Consider the following 17,332-nt stretch of genomic DNA (forward strand, 5'->3'; position numbering starts at 1 on the left):
ACTTTTTTTTTTTTTAAGATTTTATTTATTTATTTGAGAGGTAGAGTTACAGACAGTAAGAGAGAGAAAAGTCTTCCTTCTGTTGGTTCACTTTCAAATGGCCACAATGGCCGGAGCTGCACTGATCCGAAGCCAGGAGCCAGGTGCTTCTTCCTGGTCTCCCATCTGGGTGCAGGGGCCCAAGCACTTGGACCATCTTCTACTGCTTTCCCAGGCCACAGCAGAGAGCTGCATTGGAAGAGGAGCAGCCGGGACTAGAATTGGTGCCCATATGAGATGCCGCCGCTGCAGGCAGAGGATTAACCTACTGCACCAATGCACTGGCCCAGTCCCCACTCTGCCTTAATATTTATTTCCCATTTCCCTCCATCTAAACTAGACAAGGTTGATCCTCAATATTAGAAAGAGTTTAGGATGGGTACTCTGTGTAGTAGTCAAGGTGCTGCTTGGAATGCTCACAGCCATTACTGGAGTGCCTGCATCTGAATCCCAGCTCCTCCACTTCCTACCCAGCATCCGGCTGATGTACACCACGGGAGGCAGCAGGTAATGGCTCAGGTATTTGGATCTCAGTCACCCAGGTGAAAGAACTGAATTTTATTCAACCTGTATCAATCCTGGCTATTGTGGACATTTGGGGAATAAACTAGTGAATGGAAAATATTCTCTCACTCTCGCTCTTGCCCTCAGTCTTTCAAATAGCATGAAAATAAATAAAAGTTTTTAAATAAAAGAAAGAGTTTTGTTCCAATTCATCTGCAAAATTCTAAACTGTGTCACCAATCTGACCCAATATCAAGTTTGGCACTCCATTTGCATTCATGAAAAGTGGTGTTGCCGTATACTATCTTTGCCCTCTTTGCATTTCAATTGGTATCACTAGAAGACCTTTCATAAAAAAGACACAGAAACAGTTTTTAATACCTCACAAGTGTGAAGGCCCATGCCATGCCACATTGAGAAGGAGAAAGCTGCACTGGCTGTGAATGTTAGGACCTCAGCTAGGAGTACTCACTAAGTGACTCACGCCCAAAACAGAGCCATAGAGAAAGCCCATTTCACGTTATTTCTTTAGTAAAATTCAAGTTTCCAAATTGTCACATATCTTTGAGCCATTGCAGAAGGGTAAAACTTTTTATGACTAATTCATAAGTACTGCTGACCTTTCTGTTACCTAAAATTTCCGAAATTTTCTAACAGTGACCCTTTTACACAGCATTTTCTTTCAATAACACCCACTCCATCAACACCAAGTAGAACTCTACTTGTTCCTCAAGGCTCAACTCAGATTTGACATTTTTCACAAGGCCTTTCCAGATACCTTCACTATAAATGTCCTCTATTTAAAACAAATACAGCACTTTCTTTTGTACTTCATTTTTTAATTCTCCTTTATATTATTTGATGACCAGTCCTATCCCCTCCAACTAAATCAATAGCTTGACACTATAATCACTTTCAGCAGAGTTTTATACATAATAAGTAAACAGTTATTTGCATTGAATTAAATATAATTATTTTTCCATTCGACAGAAAAAATTAAAAGTAATCTTGCAGCATCAATGACCACAATAGGTTTTTTAAAATATTTTATTTATTTATTTATTTGAGAGGCAGAGTTACAGACAGACAAGGAGAGACAGAGAGAGAGACAGAGAGAGAGAGAGGGAGAGGGAGAGAGAGATCTTCCATTCGCTGGTTCATTCCCTAAATGGCTACAATGGCCAGAGCTGGACCAATCTAACGCTAGGAGCCAGGAGGTCCTTCAGGGTCTCCCACATGGGTGCAGAGTCTCAAGCACTTGAGTCATCTTCCACTGCTTTTCCAGGCCATAAATAGAGAGCTGGATCAGAGGAGGTGCATCCCAGACACAAAGCATGCCCATATGGGATGCGAGCACCACAGGCAGAGGCATGGCCTACTACACCACAGAGGCAGCCTCCACAATAGTTTTTAAAATCTGGTTGTGGGGCCGGCACTGTGGTGTAGCAGGTAAAGCCACCGCCTGCAGTACCGGCATCCCACATGGGCACCGGTTCAAGTCCTAGCTGCCCCACTTCCAATCCAGCACTCTACTATGCCTGGGAAGCAACAGAAAATGGTCCAAGTCTTCGGGCCTCTGCACCCATGTGGGAGACCTGGAAGAAGTTCCTGGTTCCTGGTTTTGGACAGGCAAATCTCTGGCCATTGCGGGCATCTGAGAAGTGAACCAATGGATAGAAGACCTCTTTCTCTCTCACTCTCTCTCTCTCTCTCTCTCTCTATCTCTGCCTCTCCTCTCTCTGTGTAATTCTGCCTTTCAAATAAATAAATAAATCTTAAAAAAATAAAAATTTTAAAATTTTTAAAAATATCTGGTTGTAAATTATGACTCTCAAAATAATAAGTAACCTATTGCTTTCTGCTTTGAGGTATAGGAAAAACCATTACAAATATCTGAAGGGATGACTTACAGCTTTAGCAGAGAGGAAAGAGTCTATACCAGACAATTACTATTCCACTAAGTAATCTATTGCAGTCTCCCACATTAGCTTGGCAGTAGAATCCAGCAAAACAAATGTTCTTGATCATCTGTTTAGGATAAATAGATTTCCTGAACCAAAGATTAGGAAAAGAAATTTCTGTGCCACTCTCAGGTGAGTTCCCACTTAAAATGTAGTTTTAAATGGCAAGAAGTCTTATAATAACTGGGACATTTGAATGACTAGTGACCAAAGTAAGAAACCATAGCTGTCTTTCAAAACTGATACAATGTAATTTTTTAAAATTTGACACTATGTGATTATAGTACCTACATCTGCTTTTGATTTCAACATGAGCTTGATCTCTGCTGAAAATCACTCAAACACAAAGTAATGGTTTGTTGCTGATGGGTAGTGCACAGGCAAAGAACTGCAGAGAAAGAGTTTTGGTTTCTATTAGGTTGAGCTACACAAAATTGCCAATATTCTATTATTTTTGACATGTAAAAAAAGAAATTGCTCATGGTTCAAACTAGTTTTTAAAAGTCTGGTATTTCATATTGTTTTAAAATTATGTTCCAGAAAAAAATTTAATTTTTAACATAAATGTATATACAATCATTAAAAATCAGTGAAAAATTTATCAAGCTTTAACAGAATGACAAGACAAACCACAGACTCAGAGAAAATATTTGTAAAGCCTGTATCTGATAAAGGACTTGTGTCCAAAACACACAAAAATTTCTTAAAACTCAACAATAAGAAAATAGCTCAATTTTAAAATAGTCAAGAGCTGAACAAATACTTCACTACAGAAAATACACATATAAAAAGATGCTCAACACCATTAATCATTAGGACTTTGTAAATTCAAACAATGAGCATCACTACACGTGTACTAGAATAGCCAAACTCGAAAACATTGACACCACCAAATGCTGGCAAGGATGTGGAGCACAGGAACATCTCTTCATTGCCAGTGGAACTGCAAAATGATACAGTCCCTTTTGAAGTCTATACAGCAATTTCTTTCAAAGTTATACACAGGCTCACCTCAGGATCCAGCAAATAAGTTGAAAACTTACATTCACATAAAAACCCACACATGAATGTTTACAGCAGCTTTATTTATCATGCCAAAACTTGGAATCAAGATGGACTTCAAAAAAGTGAATAGGATATAGACATAAAACCGAATTATTTCTCAATGGTAAGAAACGAGCAATCAAACTATTAAAAGACAAAGACCAAGTTGCTGGTGTTGTGGGGCAGCACGTTCAGTCTCTGCCAATGAGGCCTGCATCCCATTATGAGCACTGATTCATGTCCCAGCTGGTCAAGTTCCAATCTAGCTCCCTGCTAATGAGCCTGGGAAAGCAGAAGGAGATAGTCCAAGTGCCTGGGCCCCTGCCACCCATGTGGGAGACCCAAATAGAGTTGAGGCTATTGCAACTATTTGGGGTATGACTCAGCATATGGAAAATTTTTCTCTGTCTCTGTCTCTCTATAATTCTGCCTTTCAAATAAATCTTTTTTTAAGGCAAAGATGAATCTTAAATAAATATTTCTAAGTCAAAGAAGCCAATCTGAAATTTCTACCTATTTTATGATTCCAAGTTTATGACATTCTGAAAGGGGAAAAAAACAAGTAAAATGATCAGTGGTTTCCAAGAGTTCATTAGGGAGAGAAGGTGGTAGGGATAAACAGGTGGAGAATCAGGACTTTTTAGGCAGTAAAACTACTATTTTATATACTATAATGGTAGGTACCTGTCATTATGTGTATGTCAAAACCCAAGAATATATGATACAAAAGGTGAACCCTTGTATAAACTATGGGCTCTAGTTAATAATATATGAACATTTATTTCATTTATTTTTTTTTATCAATTGCAAAAAAAAGTACCGCAAGACAGAAGCAAGATTTTGTTTTTTGGTTTTTTTTTGACAGAGTTAGACAGTGAGAAAGAAGCAGAGAGAAAGGTCTTCCTTTTTCCATTGGTTCACCCCCCAAAGTGGCTGTTATGGCCGGCACGTTGTGCCAATCAAAAGCCAGGAGCCGGGTGCTTCCTCCTGGTCTCCCATGTGGGTGCAGGGCCCAAGAACCTAGGCCATCCTCCACTGCACCCCAGGCCACAGCAGAGAGCTGGATTGGAAGAGGAGCAACCGGGACAGAATCTGGCACCCCAACCGGGACTAGAACCCAGTGTGCCGGCACCACAGGTGGAGGATTAGCCTAGTGAACCACGGCGCCAGCTGATACAACATGTTAATAATGGGAAATTGGCAGATAGTGAACAAAGGGTAATGGGAACTTTATACTTTTTGTTCATTTTTTTCAGTAAATCAAAAACCGTTCAAACACAGTTCATTAATTTCTTTAAAAACTACATACTATGTGATCCCACATAAATGATATTCTGGAAAAAGCAAAATCATAGAAAATAAAGATTGGTAGTTGCCATGAGTTCACAGCAGTAAGAGAAGGAATGAATAAGTAATGAATAAGTACAAGATGGAATTTTTAGGACAGTGAAACTATTCTGAATAATATTGTAATAATAGAGTCATAACATTATAGACTTGTTAGTCACACACAGTGAACTATAATGTAAACCATAAACATCAACTGTAATCAATGTACCACACTAGTGCATGATCTTAATGATAGAGGGAAATGGGGAAATTATTTGGTAATTCTGTACTTCTGGTATACTTTTTCTGTAAATTTTATTCTGTAAATAAAAATATTTTTAAAATGTTAACTGGGAGCACACTTAAAGTTTGGTGTGTGTTCCAATTAAGAAAACATTCAGTGTAAACAGTTTGAGTACTAATAGCTAACACTTTAAGGAATAAAGAGCTACAGTTAAGAGAGACAGTACGAAAGGCAGAAAAACAGTTAGAAAAAACCCATCTTAATGGGAGGAAAAAAGCAGTGATGTATTCTTGCAAATGCTGGTTGTATGTGATTACAATGTCTTTCTTTTTCTGTCTTCTTCAGAAGTTGATGTGATGTTCTAGAAAAGCTGTATAACTTTGACTAGTTTGAAAAAATTGATGTTTTCTTTACTAGAGGAATAATGCAAAGCTCTAGAATCACTATAGAAAGATAAGGGGAAAATAGGTCTAAGTGCCAAGATCCTGTACAGGGATCACAGAAGGTCTAGTAATGTGAATTTCCACTTACATCATACTTTTGTTTCTGACTTCTTTTCAATTCCAGTTCCAACCAGTTCGAATCTCAAGTCTCACAAGAGTCACTCTGACATTATTGTCAAACCTGTACCTTAGTCCTGATAAGTTTTGTGATTCTTTTTTAATTTCTGTTCCAAAGAGATATACATATTGCTTTATTATTATCCAATGTCTTCTGAAACTTTCTATACATTTAGAGCTAGGGTAAAGGTAAAAGTAGGTCAATAAATGATAGCATCTAAATATTAAAATTAAGCAATTTTACAATTAGAAGTTTCTGGGGGTGGGGCACAAGAGTGCTCTCTTGTTCTCCTGCTCATTCTCCACCACCTGCCTCCATACCAACTTTCATAAATAAATAAAATTTTTAGAAAACTAACTAGGCTTGGGGCCGGCACTGTGGTGTAGCGGGTAAAGCCACCGCCTGCAGTGCCGGCATCCCATATGGGTGCCAGTTCGAGTCTCAGCTGCTCCACTTCCGATCCAACTCTCTATTATGGCCTGGGAAAGCAGTAGAAGATGGCCCAAGTCCTTGGGTCCCTGCACCCGCGTGGGAGACCCGGAAGAAACTCCTGGCTCCTGGCTCCTGGCTCCTGGCTCCTGGCTTCAGATCAGCGCAGCTCCAGGCATTGTAGCCAACTGGGGAGTGAACCAGTGGATGGAAGACTCTCTCTCTCTCTCTCTCTTCTCTCTCCCTCCCTCCCTCTCTCTCCCTCTCCTTCTCCCTCTCCTTCACGTTCTCTGTGTAACTCTTTCAAATAAATAAATAAATCTTAAAAAGAAAGAAAGAAAGAAAGAAAACTAGGCTATTGTTTTTTTTTTTTTTTTTTTTTTTTGACAGGCAGAGTGGACAGTGAGAGAGACAGAGAGCAGAGAGAAAGGTCTTCCTTTGCCGTTGGTTCACCCTGCAATGGCCGCTGCGGCCAGCGCACCGCGCTGATCCAAAACCAGGAGCCAGGTGCCTCTCCTGGTCTCCCATGTACATGCAGGGGCCCAAGCACTTGGCCATCCTCCACTGCACTCCTGGACCACAGCAGAGGGCTGGACTGAAAGCAGAGGGCTGGACTGAAAGAGGAGCGACCGGGACAGAATCCGGCACCCCGACCGGGACTAGAACCTGGTGTGCTGGCGCCACAGGCGGAGAATTAACCTATTGAGCCGCGGCGCCAGCCTAGGCTTATTGTATTTCTAGAACCTTTGTTCAGTTGAAAAGCTCTAAGGAAAGCCAGATAACATTGTAAAAACAAAGCTGCTATGAAAATTTTCATTTTTAAGGTGCTTTTTAAGATATGGTACACTATAATTCAGAAACAGCACAGTGTCTACATCTTCTACAGCACCATGAAGTCTGCATTATCATAACACATGTGAAAAATTATAATCCAGATGCAAAGATCCTGAATGGTTTAAAAAATGTTTCAGTAAAAGCAGAATTTAAAGTGTATTTATAACCCCTCTTGTTCCAAATGAATTTGAAACTGAAATTTACTAGTAAATTGGATCAATGGTTTAAAAATTATGGTTGAAACAAGTTAATGAAAAAGCATCCAATTTTCCTTAAAATCTTCTTCCCAAAACACTCTAGCTAACTGTATTTTCCATTTATCCTAAATTATATTCAAATATTGTATGTAGCCAAAAACTTTTAAATACTAACCAGCTCAAAAATGACCCATGAATAGTAGGCATATACCTCACAACTGTGCTACCTATTGATTGTTTCTCAAGCACTAAATGAACACATTCAGTTACAAGTAATTTTGCTGATATTTCTGCATTGAAAAACATAAAAATATACAAGGGCTTCTGAAAAATTTTGTGTAACACTAACTCATTTTTATGTTCCCATGATTATACGAAAGGATTTTTAAGGTTTATTTAAATGTTAATGTGTAAATCTCATTTTCAAAATTTCACAATCAAGTATTCTGAATCATTATTGCACATAATTGAAACCACCTACAGAATGAAGAACAAAGGTTGTACACTCTCTGAAAATACCAATTTCATGTGTCAATGTTTTTAAGCTACCTTCCTAAAAGCTATTACAAATGGGAAAAAAGATTAAAATAATTGATACAGTTCTAAACAGAGATATCAAAAACAGTATACCTGCTTTTCCATTCCAGGCCTTAGTTATGTATAAATACCCGAGCATACTAGTTGGTCTTCTGATCAACCACAAACATGTCAGGTTTGTAAAATTTGGAAAAAATGTAAATCCAGCTGTTAAAAGCTTAAAAGATTTAGAAAGAAGCCCACATTTGTGGTTGGCCACAAATCTTAGCTGAAAATTGGCTAAACTACACTTAGACTTAGAAAGGTTGTATTAATTGCAAGGCTCACAGATGTGTCAGAAGAACTGAGGATTGGCCCAGTCTACTAGGAACTATTTGTAGGGTTTTCAAAGCCATTTTGCTGTTCAGTACTTTAGTGCCTAATTCATGGAACTATCCCATGTAATCTCCAAGCCCCATCAGCTCTCATATTCTAGAAGTATGCTTCTATAGCATGTTTGATAATTGGAGGTACACCCTATTCTGCTGAGCAAAGGAAATTCTCCAGTCTTCTGACCAGGGTCCATATATTCTTATGCCAGGTTAAATGACAAGAGCATGTCGAAATAAGAATCAGAACACAAGGATTTATCATCCTTTGTGAACCACATTCTTTTCCTCAATGCTCAGCAACCAGGCTTAGAGTACCCAACATTTTGATGCAATAATAACAATACAGTTCACCAAACAAGACCAAGCTCAGTGGTTTCCAGGAAACATGAAAGGGAAAGAATGTGAAAAGAAATAGTAGAGACTTTAAATGATGAAAAAAATGAATGAAGTTCAAACTGAGAATCAAAAAAGAAACACAATAAAGACTTAAAAAGTGTGGTCAATTCATTAGGAATGATTGGAACCATGCAAAGTTTTTCCTAAGAATATAAACAAAACATCTTTGAGAACATTTCACCATTAAGGGGATCAATGAGATAAAATAGATTGATGATTCTTTCTTCCAAAATGCAAAAACTAAAACTGAATTCTTTTGATTTGTGAAAGGTAGAATTACTATGCAATTTCATTAAACACTAAAGACCCATGTAATTTATTGAGAAACAATAAGTAGTGATCTTTTGTAATGCATCAGTACCTTTTGTATAAGCATTATTTTTTTATTTTTATAAATGCAACATATATATATTGCAAAATGTCTTGGATATAGAGAAAAACACAAGAAATAATATAAAAATGGTCCATAAATCAGGACCCTTCTCTAAATAGTGTATGTTACAAAAAGTGAGATTTCTTTATTCACCTCCCCATCTACTCCCAGCCCCACCAAATACAATCAGGGCTAAGTATTTGGTATATACTGTCCAAGGATTCTTCTATGACTTTTAACATTTTTAAAGATTTTTTTATTTTATTTATTTGAAAAAGACAGAAAGAGATTTCCATCTGTTAGTTCACTCTCCACATGCCCACAACAGTCAGGATTGGGGCAGTCAAAGGAAGGCAATCCAGGTGTCCCACCTGGGTGCCAGAGTCTATGACTTGAGCCAATATCTACTGCCTCCCAAGGTGCATATTAGGAGGAAGCTGGAATGGGGAGCTGAGCCAGGACTCAAACCCAGGATATTCCAATATGGGATGCAGGTGTCCCAAGTGGCATCTTAACCACTACACCAAATGCCTGTTCCTTTGCCTTTTTTAAAAAATATAAAAATTTTGTCCCTTTGGAACTGGCTTATTTCACTAAGTGCTACATTAATAATGTCAATTTTTACATACATCTTAATATAAAATTTTTAATTTTTTAATTTTTAAATTTTTATATTAATGTCTTCTGCAACAGGCTCATTTCCCTTAATATGGTAACACAGACATCTGTTCAAGATATATAGACCTACCTCATTCTTTTGGTAGGCATATGGTATTTTACTTTGTGTATGTACTGTAACTGATGAAACTGGATCAAAGAGGAGCAAAGGCATCCCAGCTGATACCTGAGGTACACACATTTCATTTACTTCCCTTTTATCAGTTATGATCTCATCATCCCCAATTCCCTTGTCCCCTTGATCTCCCATTGCAATCGCTTGACCTTTCCTCATACCTGCCTCAATTCATGATGCCTCCATTTTTGGAGGACTATTGAAGGCTGTCAAAAACATATCCAGTCCTTGCTAACTAGATTCATTTCACAGCTAAAGTTTCCTACCTTGGATAGGTTATCTTCAATATTCACCATTGCTTTTATTCGCATACTCACAGGGTCTATTCCAGTTCCTTCCTACCCCCATTCAGTCCCCACTCCAACCTTTGATTCTTGACCTTGTAGGTTGATCTCTAATTCACAGAGTAAGTAGAGGATATTCAAGTATGACCTCTCTTCTCCTCTTATCTTCATCTATAAACCTGTCTTTCTTGGCCTAGCCCTCCTTTCCTTTATGATGAGTCAGGAAAGTGGCATCTTGATTCTTCTCTAAGGCATAATCCTCCATCTTCAGTTTCACCTTTTATACACATCCCCTGTTCTTATCCTAGAAACAGCTTATGTACATACTACATTAAAAATGTCAATAATAAATATTTATATAGCACTTAGACTATTCTAGGCCCTGTTACAATTATTTTATATATAAACCAATATAATATTCATATCAGTCCTATGAGGTATGCAATAATTACAATTATCTCCATTCTACAGATAAGAGAACTGAAACACATAACATCAAGTTCACGCAAGTCAATGAAGAACAGAGTTGAGATTCAAACCCAAGTTCTTTGGGACTCTTAACTACCATACTCCATGTATAGCAGCTTACACAGTAGGACTATAACTCAGAGAAGCAATGTAGAGTGATGTTAGGAGATTAGATGGGGAGAGAAGACTGTAAAGCACTCGAAAAAACAGAAAACAACTCTCTGAGCTGTACGAAAAATCAGAGCTTTAAAAGTATCAGTGACGGGGTAGGCACTGTGGCGCAGCAGGTTAAAGCCCTGGCCTGAGGTGCCGGCATCCCATATGGGCACCGGTTCTAATCCCAACTGCTCCTCTTCCCATGCAGCTCTCTGCTATGGCCTGGGATAGCAGTTGAAGATGGCCCGAGTCCTTGGGCCCCTGCACCTGCATGGGAGACCTGGAGAAAGTTCCTGGCTCCTGGCTTTGGATCAGCACAGCTCTGGCCATTGAGGCCATCTGGGCAGTGAACCAGCGGATGGAAGACCTCTCTCTCTGTCTCTAACTCTCTATGTAACTCTATCTTTCAAATAAAATAAAAATAAAATCTTAATAAAAAAAAGTATCAGTGACCACTGCCAATGATTAAGAGACTGCATGCAGAGGTTGTCTTTTGTTGCCTATTCTGTGAAAATGGTTATTTTCATCTTCTTTTGATTATTTCGTCTCAAGTTATCTCCATACAAGTAGTTAGCTTGGCCAAGGAACTCTTTGTCCATGGGTAAAACCAATATTCCTAACCCCCGGGACCAACTAGACCAACTAAAGGTAGGTGGTTCAGCACACATGTTCCCTGACATGTGACAGGACTTAAAGCCCAGCACCTCCATATATTCCCCATACACAAGTTGCCTGCTTGTGCTTGATAAACTAATGCATATTATCCACGCATCTTTGGGATACTCTAAAGATGTATCCAGCAAATGCCACTCCAGCCTAATTTGAATACTCTGCCCACAGACAGCTTATTCCTACTGAGATAATTCTAACTTTATTCCTTAATAGTTCTTAGAAAGGTTTCTGTGGTTCTCATCAGCATGCCTTTTTTACTATACTATAAAGAATAGTACTTCAAGTGATAGTACTTTACTATCTTTTACTTCTCTTTGGAAAGTTACCACCTGTGATTTCTCTACCACCTCATTCCACACACAAATAAACACATGCAACATGTACTAATAGCTTCTGCACTGGGCTAAACACATATGCTCAGCCCCATCAACAATCCATCATGTGACCTGGTTTGAAATCATTCCCTCAGGGGCTGGCATTGTGGTGCAGTAGGTTGAGCCACCACTTTCAATGTCAGCATCCTATATAGGCACTGATTTGAGTCCTAGTGGCTTCATTTTTTAATCAGGTGCCTGCTAATGTGCCTGGGAAAGCAGCTAATGTGTCTTGGGCCCTTGTACCCACAAGAGAGATCTGAATGGAATTTAGGCTCCTAGCTTCAGCCTGGCCCAGCCCTAGCCATTGTGGCCATTTTGGGAGTGAGCCAGCACATGGAAGATAACTCTTTCTCACTCTCTCTCTCTTTCTCTCGCTCTCTCTCCCTATCTCCCTCCCTCTCTGTAACTCTGCCTTTCATATAAAAATGAAATAAGTCTTTATTTAAAAAAATAAAATGAGGGGCCAGCATTGTGGCACAGCACGTAAAGCAACCATCTGAAGTGTAGCATCCCATATGAGTGACAGTTTGAATCTTGGCTGCTCCACTTCTAATCCAGCTCCCTGCTAATTCCCCTGGGAAAGCAGCTGAGGATGGCCTAAATGCTCAGACCCCTGCACCCACGTGGAAGATCGAGAAGAAGCTCCTGGCTTCTGGCTTCAGCCTGCCCCATCCCTGGATGTTGCAGCCATTTGGGGAGTGAACAAGCAGATGGAAGATCTCTCTCCCTTTCTCTCTCTCTCTCTCTCTCTCTCTCTCTCTCTCTCTCTCTCTCTTTCTCTCTCTCTAACCCTGCCTTTCAAATAAATAAAATATAATATTCTAAAACAATAAAATAAACCATTCCCTTATCCTGATCATTCCAATGTCCAAATGTGACCCATTTTCTTTACTTCTCCCTTACTGTGTCCCATAGCAGATATAATACAACAGTAACTCATACTAAGTAAATCCTGAAGATTTTTCTCATACATGCAGTTTCTAGAAGGCATGGCTCACCCTTCTTCTACTCATGTAGCTATTTTACAGGGCTCTTGTATGCCTACTGAATTTAATATTAAATTTGTGAATTTTAACTTCATTTTACTGTGTCTACTTCTTCTAGTTTCTAATAGATAAAACAATTAGTGCCAAAAACCCTTCAGACTAAATCAAATCCTACTTCCTCAACCAATCTTGGCTAAGACATATGTGCATCAATAACCTCAGCCTACCATCTGAAACATAGAATTAAGTCATTTTTCCAATCTTCACTGGCAAATTAATCTTTTTTAAAATTTTATTTTATTTATGTGAAAGACACAGTTATAGAGAGAGGTAGAGCCAGAGAGAAAGAGGTCTTCCATTCCATTGGTTCACTCCCCAAATGGCCACAACACCCAGAGCTTATCTGATCTGAAGCTAGGAGCCAGAAGCTTCTTTCAGGTCTCCTACATGGGAGCAGGGGCCCAAAAACTTGGGCCATCTTTTACTGCTTTCCCAGGCCATAGCAAAGAGCTGGATTGGAAGAGGAGCAGCCGGGACACAAACCAGCACCCATATGGAATGCCAGCACACTGGCTGAGGCTTTAACCTGCTGTGCCACAGTGCCAGCCCCCAAATTAATCTTGATATTCAGGACCAGTGCTGTGGTGTAGCGAGTAAAGACACTGCCTGCAGTGCTGGCATCCCATATGGGTGTCAGTTCTAGTCCCAGCTGCTCCACTTCCAATGCAGCTCTCTGCTATGGTTTGGGAAAGCAGTGGAAAATGACCCAAGTCCCTGGGCCCCTGCACCCACATGGAAGAAGCTCCCGGCTCCTGGCTTCAGATCGGCCCACCTCCAGCCATTGCAGCCATTTGGGGAGTGAACCAGTGGATGGAAGACATTTCTCTCTCTCTCTCTCTCTCTCTCTCTCTCTCTCTCTCTCTTTCTCTCTCTGCCTCTGCCTCTCTGTAACTCTGCCTTTCAAATAAATAAATACATCTTTTTTAAAAAAAATCTTGATATTCAGGTGTTTCCAGGCATAGCCCCCAGAACTTCTATATTACCCTTTAGCTTCCTCCTTCCCCCTTCTACCCCTAAGACTAGATATAGATTTGATCCTTAAATCACCAATTCAATGGCTACAGATTAACTCTTTTACCCAAACTAGTGATCTTTAAATGATATTCTGCTACAGGAAGGAGAATAAGACAAAACTTCAAGATTAGCCACTTCTAGAAGTTATCATTCAGAAAACATATTCTCTAGTTGGGAGACAGTAAGCTAAAGTTTTAAAATCTTTACTATTATAAAGAGAATGGATTCCATGCATTTATACATGTATTACATAAAGAGAATGTATTTCATGTATTTATAAATACAATTCTAAGATAATAACTAAATGACTTTCCCTTAAAAACAGTTACTAGGACTCCTAATTTCAATAGTAGATTTAAGGCAGTTAATGCCACATATTTAGAAGGCACACAAACTGAGCTTTAGATACCATATATTATAAATAACCTTACTTTGAACCAAAACCAAGTGTGCCAAGAATCACAGGGAAAAGGACATCATCTAGCACTATTCTCTTGATTTCAAAGTAATGAAATTCATTCTATAAGATAATAAATTATTTACAGTCACAGAGCAGGCTCCTAATAAAACTGAAACAAGGACTTATGTCTATTAATCCTCAATCCAAAAAAGTACCAAGATAGCAATGAGGTACAGAAACTTTACAGAGTTTGAAATAGATGTAGCATTGGGGCCAGTGCTGTGGCGTTAGAGGGTAAAGCTGCCACTTGCAGTGCGGGCATCCCATATGGGCGCCGGTTCGAGACCCGGCCACTCCACTTCCGATCCAGCTCTCTGCTATGGCCTGGCAAAGCAGTAGAGGATGGCCCAAGTCTTTGGGCCCTTGCACCCATGTGGGAGACCCAGAGGAGGCTCCTGGCTCCTAATTGGCATAGCTCTGGCCATTGCAGCCATCTGGGGAGTGAACCAGCGATGGAAGACTTTCTCTCTCTCTCCTCTCTCTCTCCTCTCCTCTCCTCTCCTCTCCTCTCCTCTCCTCTCCTCTCCTCTCCTCTTCTCTGCCTCTCCTCTGTGTAACTGTTACTTTCAAGTAAAATAAATAAATTTTTAAATAAAAAAAGAAATAGATGCAGTATCTTCCCTTAAAAGGTTACATGGTACAAATATCAATCCACAGGAATATTATGAAACACCAAGCAGTCAAAGCATAAAAACAATATAGATCCACTCTGGTATGCCTTTACTGTTCAGAAAGCCTCTGAATGTGTTGACTATAAAACACAAAACTATGTAATTAAACTTTACATGACAGAGCTCAAAAATTTTGCTCTTAAAACTTATCACACTAGAATTTATAAAAAGCAAGATTAATCATGAAAAGAAAAATAAGTACCAGAACAGGCCTACAGCATAGTTAGTAATAGCTAACCAAATCCATCCAGCTTCCTTCACTTACAAGCTGTATAACCTCGAGGAAGTTTTGCAACCTCCCTTGGCCTCCATTGCCTCATCTATGAAATAACGATAGTAGAATTTACCTCATAGAGCATTTGTAAACATTAGATAATTTCATATTTGTGAAGTACTTGGAACAATATTTGGCTCAGCATTGGTACTCAGTAATTGCTGTTCTCCTCTTATGTAGTATTTGTTCCACTTAGGTAATGACCAACTTCTGATATTTATCAAATTCCTTTAAAAGTAGCTAAATACCACATGGCACTGGAATGATATATAATAATTCTTATAGCACCCAGATTTTGAGCCAAAAATGAAATAATGAAAACATAGTAGAAGAAAACGGACCCATGTTCAATGTATGCAATAAATAAGGCATGTCTTCCCCCTTTTTTGGCACCTATAACAAAACACTTTAAACTGGGTGACTTAAAAGTAACAGAAATTTATTCCTCACACTTCTGGAAGCTGGGAAATCCAAGAACATGGTGCTGGTATATTCAGTTTCTGAGGAGTGTAGTTTCCTGATAGATGGTGCCTTACTCACTGAGCCTTCACATGGTGAAAGCAGGAATGAATTCCCTTGGACCTATTTTATCAGATCACCATTCCCATTCATGAGGGCTCTGCCTTCATGACCTAATCATCTCCCAGAATGGCCCTACCTCCTAATATCATCATGGGGGTTAGGATTTCTTTTTTTTTTTTTTTCTTTTTTTTTTTTTTTTACAGGCAGAGTGGACAGTGAGAGAGAGAGACAGAGAGAAAGGTCTTCCTTTTTGCCGTTGGTTCACCCTTCAATGGCCGCCGCGGCCGGCCGCACCGCGCTGATCCGATGGCAGGAGCCAGGAGCCAGGTGCTTCTCCTGGTCTCCCATGGGGTGCAGGGCCCAAGCACTTGGGCCATCCTCCACTGCACTCCCTGGCCACAGCAGAGAGCTGGCCTGGAAGAGGGGCAACCGGGACAGAATCCGGCGCCCCAACCGGGACTAGAACACGGTGTGCCGTCGCCGCTAGGCGGAGGATTAGCCTAGTGAGCCGCGGCGCCGGCCGGGGGTTAGGATTTCAACACAAATTTTAAGATGACACAAATATCCAGATGATAGCAGTCAGAAGTCAGGAGAATAAATTTTGAACGACAGGTATTCCCTGTCTTACATTGGCAGGTGTAGGATTACCCAAAGTACCAACAGTTTTCAAAACCAATCAAACCACAAATATTTTATTTACCACATCAAGTTTGAAATGTCCCATCACTACCACCACAACCACTGTCCAAGAATCCCTTTATGTTTCCTAACCATTCCTACTTCTTCTACTCCTTTACCATGTCAACAAACTCAAGGGGGAGGAAGTCCCTCAGAAAATGGAATGATGGTCTCCTGAAATGTAATTCTCATGGACAAGTCCCATGAAAAGCAAACAAAAATGAACCATAATGAGAAGCATGAGATACTTACGCCCTTTAGATCTCCCACCTAACTCACGTTAGGTGCTGAGTCAATGCTGAGATCCATCACCAGGGAATAGTAAAAGCAGCTCATTAAATATGCAGACTCACAGTCAGGACTGACACACACTTTTGGGATCATACATTAATTAAAATCACTTACCTGATGCTTACCCACACGGGTCAGCATATAGAACTGAATAATAAGATAACACAATGATTGCAACAGAATTCCCACAACAATCAGGTTATAACAGGCTGGTCATGAGGTGACAATGCCAAGAGAAGGATAATAAAAGTAGGGACCAGGGGCCAGCGCCGTGGTTCACTTGGTTAATCCTCCCCCTGGGGCGCTGGCATCCCATATAGGTGCTGGGTTCTAGTCCTGGTTGCTCCTCTTCCAGGCCAGCTCTCTGCTGTGACCCGGGAAGGCAGTGGAGGATGGCCCAAGTGCTTGGACCCCTGCACCTGCAAGGGAGACCAGGAGGAAGCTCCTGGCTCCTGGCTTCAGATAGGTGTAGCTCTGGCAGTGGTGGCTATTTGGGGGGTGAACCAACAGAAAGAAGACCTTTCTCTCTGTCTCTCTCTCTCACTGTCTAACTCTGCCTGTCTAATTTAAAAAAAAAATCATAGGAACCTGTAGCAAGATATGTCAACAAAATAGCCATATTGGCTAAAACTTGGATGCAACTTGAAGATCACCCAAGATGACAGGATTTAGTAGGAGACAGAAAGTGAGTACAGCCGGTAATCATATCAAGGACAGCATGGAAGAGAGGATATAAGAATCCCAAGTTCAGCTTTGTCATGTTTAAGGTAAAATCCAAGTATCCAGCTGCAAAATCATAATTTTATA

The 17,332-nt window shown here is 40.0% G+C and overlaps 1 protein-coding gene across 4 annotated transcripts in view; it reads right to left on the reverse strand.

Annotated features, from left to right (window-relative positions):
• The window catches only part of FSIP1 (fibrous sheath interacting protein 1), a 229,149-nt gene that overhangs the window by 127,540 nt on the left and 84,277 nt on the right, over positions 1-17,332 (reverse strand). The window lies entirely within an intron of this gene.

This window comes from Oryctolagus cuniculus, chromosome 12 (genome assembly GCF_051225735.1).
Source record: "Oryctolagus cuniculus isolate XC-2025 breed Fujian yellow rabbit chromosome 12, ASM5122573v1, whole genome shotgun sequence".
Lineage (NCBI taxonomy): Eukaryota > Metazoa > Chordata > Mammalia > Lagomorpha > Leporidae > Oryctolagus > Oryctolagus cuniculus.